The following is a 12830-nucleotide window of genomic DNA, read 5'->3' on the forward strand; positions in this document are numbered from 1 at the left end:
ATATAACATTCGCAGTATATATCTCCAATCCTCAAAAGTCACAAAAGAAAGTAAGAAGAGGTTGATATTTGCTATTTTACATGGTGGGACACAGTAACCAGTGGAATTTTAGTAGAGCCTATTTTAAAAATCCTTTCTCCACTTACTAGTGTGTTAAATTTAAAAGGTCAATTCCATGTAACATTTTGGTAACCCTGATGTTAAATGGTTATCACATTTATGAAGTATACTGAAGAAAATGGCTTTCCATGACTGGATAAGTCATGGATTTAGAGATAAGAGGAATTTGGAGACTGTCTTTATTTTAAATTGAAGTGTATGAACATTTCTAAATCTGTTCTCTTTGATAGTTGGGTATATGCTACAAAGCATATACAGTCCATGGGGTCTCTTTGCGACCATGGACTGTAGCTTACCAGGCTCCTCGGTCCATGGGATTTTGCAGGCAATAGTCCTGGAGTGGATTGCCATTTCCTTCTCCAGGGGATCTTCCCAACCCAGGGATCAAACCCGGGTCTTCTGCATTGTAGACAGACGCTTTACTGTCTGAGCCACCAGGGAAGTCTTTATATAGACGTAATTTTTTTCTTTGAAGTTGGAAAATACTGATGATAGAATTAACTGAAATTTTTAGTTTGCCTTAAGATGTCCATGTTCCTGAGTTAGAGTTTTAAAAATGTTTAAATTCCTGACAGTGGTCTCAAGTATATAAATTACTAGTTAGTATCTAGTGAATTCTGAATGCTGAAAATAACTCATGCTATGCCCTTAAGCCAAGGTATGAAACAAGGTTTATTTTTAAACATAATTTTTCAAGAGCCCTGACTGCAATGTAGAGATCAGGGACAAAGGCACAGCAAAGCATTAAAATTATCATTTGAGTTTTCAGATTTGGCAAGGCCTTTCAAAGCAGGTTTGAGGGACAGATATAGTTCATTTACTTTTCCCAAAAGGTTTGAAGGCTATGTGTGCTCCAAATGCCAGTAAATTAGATTATCAGAGAAGACAAGGAAAGATACTCGCTGGTAGTAAACCTTGCAGTTCCTAAAGCATTTTTCATGTTATTGTTTAGTCACTAACTCATGTTCTTTTTGCATGACTCTTGGAACCTCATGGACTTTGTCCACCAGGCTTCTTTGTCCATGGGATTTCCCAGGCAAGAATACTGGAGTGGGTTGGCGTGTCCTTCTCCAGGGGAATCTTCCTGACCCAGGGATTGAACCCAAGTCTCCTGCATTGGCAGGTGGATTCTCTACCATTGAGCCACCAGGGAACGATAATGTATATTAAAGTACTGAACTGGATATTTTGTTCTTGCTTTACTCCTACTGGAGTTTTTAGCTAGGTCTACAGCATGACAGCTGGGTAGTACTGCCAGACGTTGGTCACCCACAGGAATCCCAAGAGCACTGGAAAATGATAGGAGAGCCTCTCCTGTCTACCCCACACTGTTCAACAGCAGTTCTTTGATTCCTAAACAGCAACTGGCTGTCCTTCAATTCTGACAGTACCTGGAATTAACATAGATTCCAGAAAGTGAGAAGGGAGATCAAACTAGTCAATCCTAAAGGAAATCAACCCTGAATATTTATTGGAATGACTGTTGCTGAAGCTGAAGCTCCAATACTTTGGCCACCTGATGAGAAAAGCTGACTCATTGGGAAAGACCCCGATGCTGGGAAAGATTGAAGGCTGAAGGAGACGGGGATAGCAGAGAATGAGATGGCTAGATAGCATTACCAGCTCAATGAACATGAATTTGAGACTTCAGGAGATAGTGGAGGACAGAGGGGCCTGGCATGCTGCAGTCCATGGGGTCACAGAGTCGGACACAACTTAGCAACTGAACATCCACGATACTGCCCCCACTTCAGACACCAGCCAAAAATAGAGTCCCCAGGGTACCCACACTTCTGCCTGGTTAACTACAAATTAGGTGTTCCCACTCCCGCCCAGGTTAAATAATTCAGTGGAATGATCCGGAACTCAGGAAAGCACTATGGAGTGTAGTTTATTATAAAGGATACAAACCAGGAAGAGACATATCCATAGGGCAAAGGGGTGAGGTGGGGGGCAGGGGTGCACAGCACATCCCTGTCCTAGCCTGGTGCTCCACCCTCCCAGCACATGGATGTGTTTACCCAGATGCTCCCTTAACCTTGTTTACTTACTTCCCTTGGGGGTGGGGCTGATAGGTCTAGCCCTCTAATCAATATGGTTGAGGACTAGTGACTGGAGCTAAGAGTCACTGCATTATATAAACTCAGGTAGAGGCTTGTCAGGAATAACAAAAGATACCACTCAGGAAATTGCAAGGGTTTTAAGATCTCATTGCCAGGAACCAGATACTTATTTTTTTATTATACCACATGTATCATCTGGGGTTCAAAGGGAAACTAACTGCACCCCAATGTCAAATTTAAAACCTAGAAATCTTTTGAACAGGTACAAAAACAAGGATCTTAACAGTCCTACCATTAAAAATAGGCTGCAATCCTCTTCCTAATATTGAAAGTAGAAATACTTTAATGGAAAGGTAAGTGCTTCTGATCCTACTACATTAAATTTTGAAGTAATATTTCAATATTAAAAAGTCTATGAGAATCTTCTAGGCTACTTACCCACTTTGTACTTTGATTAAGCGAACAGCATTGACTGTGGCCTGAATGTGATAAATGTCCACTGGTAAATCAAGTGGATTTTAATGCACATCAACATTTGTTACTGTTTTAAACGATCAGATGGTCATGACAGTATTCACCTGGAAACAGTTTTATAACCGTCATGTAAAATTACAAGTAAATGACCTTCAAAGTTTAGCCTGATTTTGCTGGAGATAGCAGCTTTGAATTTAACACTGAACTTTGTTACATCAGGAGAGGGAAACCTAAGCTGAATGTTAACTACTCCATGTTCTATAAACGTTACTTCCTTAATTCTGTAGACATGATATGTAGGAAGGCAGCATGTGAATTCATAATTGTTTTCTTAACTTTCCCACCTAATATGACACTAAATATGATGTAATTATACAACTGAAGTGATGCCCACCTTGATACTTGTACCAAAGTACAGCCTAGGAGAGGAACCTTGTAACATGATAGCATCATTTATGAATCACTTATGCCAAGCACTTTAATCATCTGAATGACCTCCTGAAATAATTACATTATTAGCTGTCATTTTGCAAATAGAGGAAACTAAGACAAGGAGATGAGAAATAGCTGGTGGAAAGTGAAGCCAGTATTTGAAACCAGAGAGCTTGACTTCACAGACTACAGTCACCTCTGTATGAGATCTTTGTGGCTGACAGTGTTGGCTTACACAGAGCATAAGCAAAACAGCCGTTTTCCTTCTGGAATTTACATCAGCCCTTGATGAGTTTGGTGTAGGGGGGAACAGGAGATCAGAAAAGATGGCAAGAGATTATCAGCAAATTGCCTTCTGATAGCTCCTTGCTGTCTCCTTGCCTAGAGACGGCACTGCCTAGGCAATGGTTCAACAACAGCATGCAACAGCATTTTGTTAATAATTCAATTGGTCTGGGTTAGTATTGCTGCTGCTGCTGCGTCCCTTCAATCGTGTCCAACTCTGTGCGACCCCATAGATGGCAGCCCACCAGACTCCACTGTCCCTGGGATTCTCCAGGCAAGAACACTGGAGTGGGTTGCCATTTCCTTCTCCAATGCATGAAAGTGAAAAGATAAAATGAAGTCGCTCAGTGTGTCTGACTCTTCACGACCCCATGGATTGCAGCCTACCAGGCTCCTCTGTCCATGGGATTTTCCAGGCAAGAGTACTGGAGTGGGGTGCCATTGCCTTCTCCCTGGGTTAGTATTAGGACCTGAGAATTTGCATTCCTAACATTCCCAGGTAATATACTGATACACCTGGAGAATGGCTGACATAGAGTACTTAAGGGAAGCACAGATGACTAGCCAGTGGTGTGAACATTTTGAGGGTCTCTCTTTTTTTTTTTTATAGGTAGTAGGTGCTACTTTCAAAATATCTTGTTATTTATTGTCCATGTTGACTATTCATGTAATGCACTGGACAAAGACAATGGTCTTGTTTTTTCATATTTAATCAAGAACATTCTACTTATTCTCAGTAATAAATTGCTTTTATGTTTCTGAAATGAAAATGCCACAAAGACATGATCTATTAGAGAATAATAAAAACTGGGAATTCAGAATAATTGAATACTTTTGCTTCCACTGGGTAACTCAAATACACTTTAGAGACCAAACGATGGCTAATATCTGCTGAGGAGCAAATGTCAGTGTATGAACTCACCTAAAGGAAGAGCTGATCATTAACTCTGTTGCCTGGTAGACCACTTTATTAGAGGTGTATTAGAGCAGTAACTGTGTCCTGTGAAATAATAGTTATCTGTTAGATACAGCTATGAAACATTATGGAGGGAATAATAGATTCAGAACCCTAGTCCAGTTGAAATGGTGCTTATTAAAAACTAAAGGTAAAAATCAAAAGTAACTATTTGATTCTTAAAACTTTTCATGAGATAATTTTGGCAAAGGATCAATGGGCCCAGAGCCTTCATCTGTTCGTTGTTCAACTGTAGATCATACCCAAGTGCTGATTATTAAGACAATATCACACTTATTGCTATACTTGGGCTTCCCCGGTGGCTCAGACAGTAAAGAATCCCCCTGCAATGCAGGAGACCTGAGTTTGATTCCTAGGTTGGGAAGATCCCCTGGAGAAGGGCAAGGCAACCGACTCCAATATTCTTGCCTGGAGAATGTCAATGGACAGAGGAGCCTGGAAGGCTGCAGTCTATGGGGTTCCAAAGAGTCGGACATGACTGAGTGACTAAGCACCACACAGCACATTGCTATACTTAGCTACATATTCAAGAAAAGTTTGGAGTACAGTTGCTATTAATATTATAGTGGGAATCTCAGGTAATAACTCAAATTTAATAATGAAAATTACTTTTATAATGAAAATGTCTCGAGGTTACAATTTGGGTTTTTTTCTTTTTACCCCCTCTATTCATTGTACCTTACCTTTAGGAAGAAAGCTAAGTATTGAACACTAATGACTAAATGATGAGGCAGGAATGTCTGAAGTGAATTAAAGTACCCAGAATATCAACAGAATTTAAGCTGACTTGTTAGAGGAAGTAGTGGCACTTCACCAAGTCACTGAAATGTACAACCTTTTTTTCTATTTTGTTGTTTTTGTTGTTAAATTATACTTGCTCAACAAAAAGATTCGTGTATTTTAGAAAAATAAGAAAGTTAAAAGCCACTCCAAGACTCATTTGTTGTTCACTCACTCAGTTGTGTCCTATTCTTTTCGACCCCATGGACTGCAGCATGCCAGGCTTCCCTGTCCTTCACCATATCCTGGAGCTTGCTCAAACTCATGTCCATTGAGTCAGTGATGCCATCCAACCATCTCATCCTCTGTCATTCCCTTCTCCTCCTGCTTTCAATCTTTCCCAGCATCAGGGTATTTTCTAATGAGTCAGCTCTTCGCATCAGGTGGCCAAAGTACTGCAGCTTCAGCTTCAGTATTAGTCCTTCCAGTGAATATTCAGGATTTGTTTCCTTTAGGATTGACTGGTTTGATCTTGTAGTCCAAGGGACTCTCAAGAGTCTTCTCCAACACCACAGTTCAAAGCTCATTAATCAGAAATAATTACTGCCAATATTACATAAATATCTCTCCATACACATACACATGAGAGAAAACTTTTAAAAACAATTACCATACTAGTCTTAGTTCTTTTGGTTTAACATTGCTTGAAATTAATAGAAATAAGGGGAACAGAATACATGGGTAAACCTCAAATAAATGTTTCTTTCCTACTGGTTCTTTAAAAGTGCCTATAAAATTAAGGAAAAAGATTTTAATAAATCCTAATTGTTGTGATTCAATTTGGTGTTCTAATTATACTTGCATTGTCAAGGCTTGTGAGGTTAGTGTGCCGATTAAACGGCTGACTAATTGGAGTACAAGAGAGAATCTGTGAAATAGATAGATCTGAAGAAACTAACCAGAATGTGAAAAAACGTAAATAGAAGATAAAAATCTGGAAAATACAAGAAAGACATGAGATAAAATGAGAAGGTCTGACACATAATGTTCAGCTGGAATTTCTTAAAGATAAACATGGGACAGGGATCATAGTCAAAGAGATATTGTCTGAGAATGTTTCAGAATTGTCTCGAAGACTTGAAGTCTCAGATTGAGGTAGCATTTAGAATCTAAACAGCATAAATAAATTTTCCTGGAACAGGATATGCCTCTTGAGTTATAGATTCAGTTCAGTTCAGTTTAGTCGCTCAGTTGTGTCCGACTCTTCGCAACCCCATGAATTGCAGCACTCCAGGCCTCCCTGTCCATCACCAACTCCCAGAGTTCACTCAGACTCACGTCCATCGAGTCAGTGATGCCATCCAGCCATCTCATCCTCTGTCATCCCCTTTTCCTCCTGTCCCCAATCCCTCCCAGCATCAGAGTCTTTTCCAATGAGTCAACTCTTCGCATGAGGTGGCCAAAGTACTGGAGTTTCAGCTTTAGCATCATTCCTTCCAAAGAAATCCCAGGGCTGATCTCCTTCAGAATAGATTGGTTGGATCTCCCTGCAGTCCAAGGGACTCTCAAGAGTCTTCTCCAACACCCCAACTCTGCAGCAATACAGTCTTAAAAACTTTTGCTCTGTGTCCTCTCCCTGACATTTGTCAAATATCCCTCCCATATCCTTCCAAATATCCCTCCCAAATATCCCTCCCTTCCACTAGCCAAAAGTCTGAGGAAGAAAAGCAGAGGTAGGAAAACCTCATGAATAGCCCAGGTTCACATTCAATAGGGATGTTCTGTATCAGGTAACTTAAAATTAGAGTAGAATGTGCCTATATTCCCTAGAACAGCACTAAAGGTGGGAAGATACGTCAGAACTTGAAATAATAATGCTACCATTTATTAAGCATTTATTGAGGGGGTTCTGACATTTGGGCCCCAACTACTTAGAGACTGTGATGAAAGGAGTAGACAAATACACTGTTGATGAGGGAGCTTCCTGCCAATCATCCAAGCCCCTGGGACTCCAGGTTAAGAAAACCTAGTTCATTGTCTACCAGAAACTTTGTCTCATTAATTTTCACAACTCCCCGATTACAGATGAGAGAACAGATGAAGGTACGTAAAACCAGAGTGTCATGTAATTAGTAAGGAACAGAGCTAAGAGGCAGGGTGTAGCTTTATGAGTCAAAACTCTAAACTTTTAGCCACTGCCGGTACTTCTTAAAGTATATAACAAGGACCTCCTTTTTTAGAGTCAGTTCTTCTATTAATAATTAGTTGTTTTTAAGAATGTACTTGGCTACTGCTAACGCAAGGGAGTTGTTTTAATACACTAAAGGAGTTTAGTTTAATACACTAAATTTTAATGAGCTCTCCAATAACCTGAAACTATATTGTCTTTATAGTTTTTACAGTTTCATCAATTCTTTTGGAAAATAATATTTTTCTGACATTAAAAATTTTTTCTGACATATACTCCCATTGTAGAAAATGCAAACAACACTGGAAAGTATTAACATTGTTTAGATCACCTGAGGTTCCACAAGACAATGAAAAAGTATTTCTAATGTCTGGTATATTTCCTTCCAGTTACACATATCACAAATTTGTATCATTCTGTTTTGTAACTTTTGCTTTCTCTTAACATGTTGAAAGTATTTCCCCATACTGTTCAAAACAAAAATGTTAACTTTTCTATATACTGTTACATTGTAATTAGCCTATTGTTGAATGACCCTGTCTAGGAGAAAAACATTTTTTTCAAGTGAAGGAAATTCAGTGTGAGGTCAGTCCTGTATGGCTGAGTATCCCAGGACCCCCAAGGGAAAGGAAGGCATGAAGGAAGAGTTTATATTTTGAAATGGAGCAGGCCCTAGGAGTCTGTCTGCAAGAGGAATGCGGGTGACTCCTGGAAAAAAGTCTGGCTACTGGACTTTAGAAGTGGTTTCTGAAGCTGAGTTTTAAGTTTTCCTTTTCTACGGTAGCCTAAAGTTTTCGGTAACCTCTTAATTCTCTAGAATCCAGGATTGGCTTTGCCAAGCGTTGCTTTACAGGGGCACCATGGGATGACCTATGTCAGAGTATGTGTCACCTGGGAAGTTGAGGCTCTTGGTTTCTGGGCTGTTTCTTTATGAATTCTTGTTCTGTGGATTTTCATGTTGTAGAACTCAAGGAGTCTTTTGTATTTAAAATATGCAATGACTTATCCTGTATTTCATTGTTTTAGAAAGACTGATGGCACGTACTGTTTTAAGATTACTCCTTTAAAAAAAAAAGTCCTTTTGTCTTTGAGAAGAAGGCCTCCCTTTAAAGACACACTTTTCTCACAGAGAACCTTTATAACCACTCTTATAAAACAAGAAAGCACTTTTCCCAGGTTCTCTTGGTTTTCCTGCCAATCCCAGTGGTCAGTGTGTGGAGCTGTCCAAGGTTTTATTTCTTGCCCTTCCTGTTCTGGCCCCTTTAATCATCATACAAAGAGGCAGCACAGGCTGCTGAGGACGAGCACCAGACCTGAGTCAGACCCTCGGGTCTGAGTCCGGGCATCAGTACTGGACAACTGTGTGACCTTGAGCAAGTCAAGTAAATTTCTGGGCCTCAGTTCCCTCATCTGTCAAAACAGGGGTGGTAATCAGAGCACCTAACTGAAAAGGCTATTATGAGGATTTAATCAGTCATTCTGTCAAAGTATTTATAACAGTTACTGGCAAGTAGCAAAATAAGGAATCTTTGGATTCCCTAATTTCTACCATAAAAGGGCTTTAAACTCAGTTTATTTTTCCCCTTAGCTCTTTCGCTTTTGTAAATACACCCTAGCAATTATGGAGGATCCAGCCACATGAGGAGGCGGAAAGATTGTTCACAGAACTGTGACTTAGGGCCCCCAGTCACGGCTTTGCCATTAACCAGCCCTGTGGCACTTGTTAACTGACTTCTCCGACTTCAATTTCTTCCTCTGTAAAATGATGGACGTGAACTTCAATAAATCATCTTTATTTTTTAGTATTCGGTGAATCGCATTCTCTCCTTGCTTGTAAACTGGAAAAACATTTGGCACCCACCCTGAGCCGGAGAGTCATAGCTGGGGAGTACACAGGACATTGGGGATCCACTGCCCAAGGGGCACCCAAGGAACCAGGCCTAATCCGGGCTGAGCGTGGCGTTAGCACTTCTTTCTGCAAACCCTAAACGCTCCCAGACTCACCTGAAGGAGCTGTCACGGTGGTTTGCTAGAAAACCCCGTTCTGTTAGGAAGATTACCGGGTCTCCCAAGGACACGGAAACCCTTTTATCAAGAGGCTGGAGCGACTCAGCACGCAGCGGGAGTTGATGGGAGCCGTGCCGCCTCTTGCCATCCATGCTCCAGGAGCGCTCCTCTTTGCGGCAGGGCTAACCCTCCCCCTGCTCCAGTGTATACGTTGGGTGTCCCCGCGCCGCGCGCCCCCAGCCCCCCCCCCGCCCCTCCCCCCCGCCCACCTCCTTTCAGCCCCTCCTTCCCGGCTGCCATAGAAACCTGCCTACAAGGTCCAGGCCCTCGTCCGGGTGCCCCTCCGGCCTCCCCTTCCCCGCCTCCCCCGGGCCAGCCCCCAGCTCCGGATTGGTCCTTCGGGAAACGCTGCGGGGCGCCTGAGTCCCTTCTGCGGAGCCCCGGCCGGGCCGGTGGGCGGGGTCTGCCACTGCCGCCCCTGACAGCTCCCGAGCCTTCGGCGCGGCCACTGCGCTCTGACACCCACGCACCGCCCGCGCCCGAGCCCACCACCCAAAGAGCCCGGCCGGGCGCCGCGCAGCCGAGCCCGCGAGCGGAGCTCGCCACCAAGGTAAGCGAAGGCCGCGGGGCTCGCAGCCGGCACCCCACCCGGCCGCCCCTTCCTCCGCCAGCCTGCCGACTTGGGTGCTGAGCAGGGACGCCTCTCCTCTCCGGAACCCCAGGGCAAAGAGAGACCCAACTCCCGGCGAGGGTGGGCGAATTGGGGTCAGGAGAGGATTAGCGCTCTTTAGGGGCGCCCCCTCCGAGGCCCATCGCGCCTGGGAGGCGAGAGCGTTGGAGGCGGAGGCCGGGGTGCGCCGGCGCGAGCAGCCTGCCGGTGCCCGAGGGCGTGAGCCCGGGGTGTGCTCGCCTGTGTCCCCGGGTCCCAGCTGGGTGCGGACATCCAGGTCTGTGCGCGCACCCCCAGCCTCACCCCGCGCACCCCAGCTGCGCGCCACCGGTGCCCCCGGGCGCGAGCCCGGAGCAGCAGAGTTTGAATCCAGTGCCAGGGACCTGCGTGACCCCGGCGGGCAGTGGGCAGTGAAGGGCACTGACAGGGAACGGCGGTGGTCCAGAGGAGTGGACCCTCCATCCCACCCCACGCCACGACGCGCCCTAAAGAAAGACGCTCCTTTGGAAAGACTGTACAAGTAAAGAAGAGCCTGTCTCTTCTTCCCTGAGGTCCCTTCAGGAATATTAGGAGCCCGAGGATTCGGCGACACGACTTGGAAAGGATCGCAACAGGGCTTTTAAAATGCCGTTTCGGATCAGCTCTGTGTGCCTGACCCAGGATCTGTGCAGATGGAGAGGTCAAGGCACCCGATAAAGGTGCTCTTAGCCCCAGTAAGGGCAGCGGAGATGTAGCCATCTGCACTTTTTCTTCCCGGCTCTCCCCCTCCTCCTCCGTCCCTTCCCGGCTCTTCTCCCCACCCCCTCCCGATTTTCGTCCTCCCGACTTTATTAGACAAGAGGGCTCTCTGTTAGACCCACCCTCCCCCACCCCCTTTCTCACTCCGTTTCAAACCCAGAGCGAAGGAACCACATTTTAAGCTCTCACCCGTGCAATTCAGACAAGTTTGGAAGTTAAACAAATCGCCTTTGCACTCGAGGCCGCGGGAATCCAGAAGGGAAACAAACAAAACCAGACCGAAGGATCGATTCCAAGGTTAAGTCAAAAGATTGCAAAGGGGACTCTAAAACAAGTATTTGTTTATGGCAATATGATTTTTTTTAATGTTTGTAAATATGTATCACTCAAGCTTGCATCATCAGTATTCAATGTGATTCACAGAAGAGCTTCAAAAGATGGTTTCTGTTAGTGTTGCAAAAGCACTTCTAATTTTGGTTGCCATGGTAACTGGAGAAGTCGCCCGGCACTGTTGAGAGGCTGCCTGGATGGAATCGGGAACCGTTCTTGAGGAGACCTCCCCAAGCCCCCTCATGTTACCATGGTAATAATAATTGAGCCTAGAAGATACTTGTTTCTTTAGGGTACTGAAGGCCCGAGGCATGTTGTTGTTGTTTAATTTTACCTTTGCAGAGTTTGCAGTTTGTGAAAAAGATCTTCCCTCGCAGACAACTGAGAGTAAACAGTGCCCTCAGCCAATTGGTCCTGCGGGCCCAGCTCTCTTCCCACAGTTCAGCTGCCCTAAGGAAGGGAGACCGAGAACAGTGTTTGATGCGAAAGGAATCCTGGCCTGTGACCAGATCTCTCTCCCCATTTAGCATGAAATTTGGACTCCTAATTAGCTTTCTAATTAGGAGGTGGAGGAATGCGAGAGGAAAGGCCAGAAAGAGGCTAATAGGGAAAAAGTCCAACTCTCCACGGACTGGTGCTTTGTATGCTGTTGAATTTGCCTAGTAAAGCCCTCATAGGTTTATTTTTGGCTTGACCACTGTTAAGTGGTAAGCCTGGAAAAACCTTCAGAGAGGTCTCCTTCTGTGCTAGGGGAAAACGTGGATTGATATTTAGTTTGAGGTGTGTGCTCTTTTCTAATAACAACTGCATTTAGAATAAAGGCAGTTTTGTATAAAACCTAAATTTTCCAGTAATAACTACAGATAGGCCATAGAGCCCTTTATGCTGTTGGTTTGGCCTTAGATTTTCAGTTTAAAAGGTTTAATTTGGGCAGAGTAATGGTCCCATTCAAATACTTTTATTAGTACATGTTCATGTCTTTAAAGGACCCTAATTCTTTACACATTCACAAGTCCTAAGCATTGAAACCTATAAATTAAATTTACATATTGATAGCATATGATTGGAAATTTTGAAAGCCAGTCCTTAGACTTACAGTTTTTTGTTTTTTTTTTAAAGAACATGGAGCTTCCCTGGTGGTCCAGTGGCTAAGACTCTGTAAAGCAGGGATCTGGGGTTTGATCCCTGGTCAGGGAACTAGATCCCACATGTCCCAACTAAGAGCCCATGCAGCCAAATAAATATTAAAAATTTTTTTAATTAAAAAAAAAACTTGTTTTAATAGGTTAGTGTTTTCAGCCAAATATCTAGTTCCATTTTGAGAAACTTAAAAATTAAAATATAATGTGAAAATCCAACTGCATTCTTTGAATCTCATTATAGTATTACTCTAAGGACTAAAGACTCTTAATTCATTTGCTAATTTTCTTTCAGTTGTTGAAATGACAACTAAAATTAGTTTATAAAATGAGTCTCATTCTATGTTTTCATTTTCCATGGTCATTGTAGAAAAAGTTCTCTAGAATTGAAGTTATAAATTTCAAGAAAAGAAGAAAATAGTCAAAGTTCTTAGGATGACAGTGTCTACAACTTGAATTAAGCAGATCACAGTTCTTAAATTACTTTTTCTCAAGAACTTCAAAGATAGCTCAATCGTTGTCATATAGCATCCTGAGGAATATTAACCAGTTTTATGGATAGGCAAATTGTGTTCAAAAAACTCAAGTCATTTCAGGTACCTACTTGGAAAATTAAGAAATGAAACCTAAAACCACCTGGCATGTCTAGGAATATGAGTACCAGGTAGGACTCAGAGAAAATCTAGGT

General features: G+C 43.1%; 1 protein-coding gene across 1 annotated transcript in view; it reads left to right on the forward strand.

The window, feature by feature from the left end:
* The first annotated feature begins 9715 nt into the window (after positions 1 to 9715).
* Positions 9716 to 12830, forward strand: part of NIM1K (NIM1 serine/threonine protein kinase) — a 77900-nt gene continuing 74785 nt past the window's right edge. Inside the window, exon 1 of the mRNA XM_070357821.1 lies at positions 9716 to 9875. The gene's annotated coding sequence lies outside the window, so the exon portion shown is untranslated. The remainder of the gene's footprint in view (positions 9876 to 12830) is intronic.

This window comes from Bos mutus, chromosome 20, assembly GCF_027580195.1.
Source record: "Bos mutus isolate GX-2022 chromosome 20, NWIPB_WYAK_1.1, whole genome shotgun sequence".
In the NCBI taxonomy this organism is placed as follows: domain Eukaryota; kingdom Metazoa; phylum Chordata; class Mammalia; order Artiodactyla; family Bovidae; genus Bos; species Bos mutus.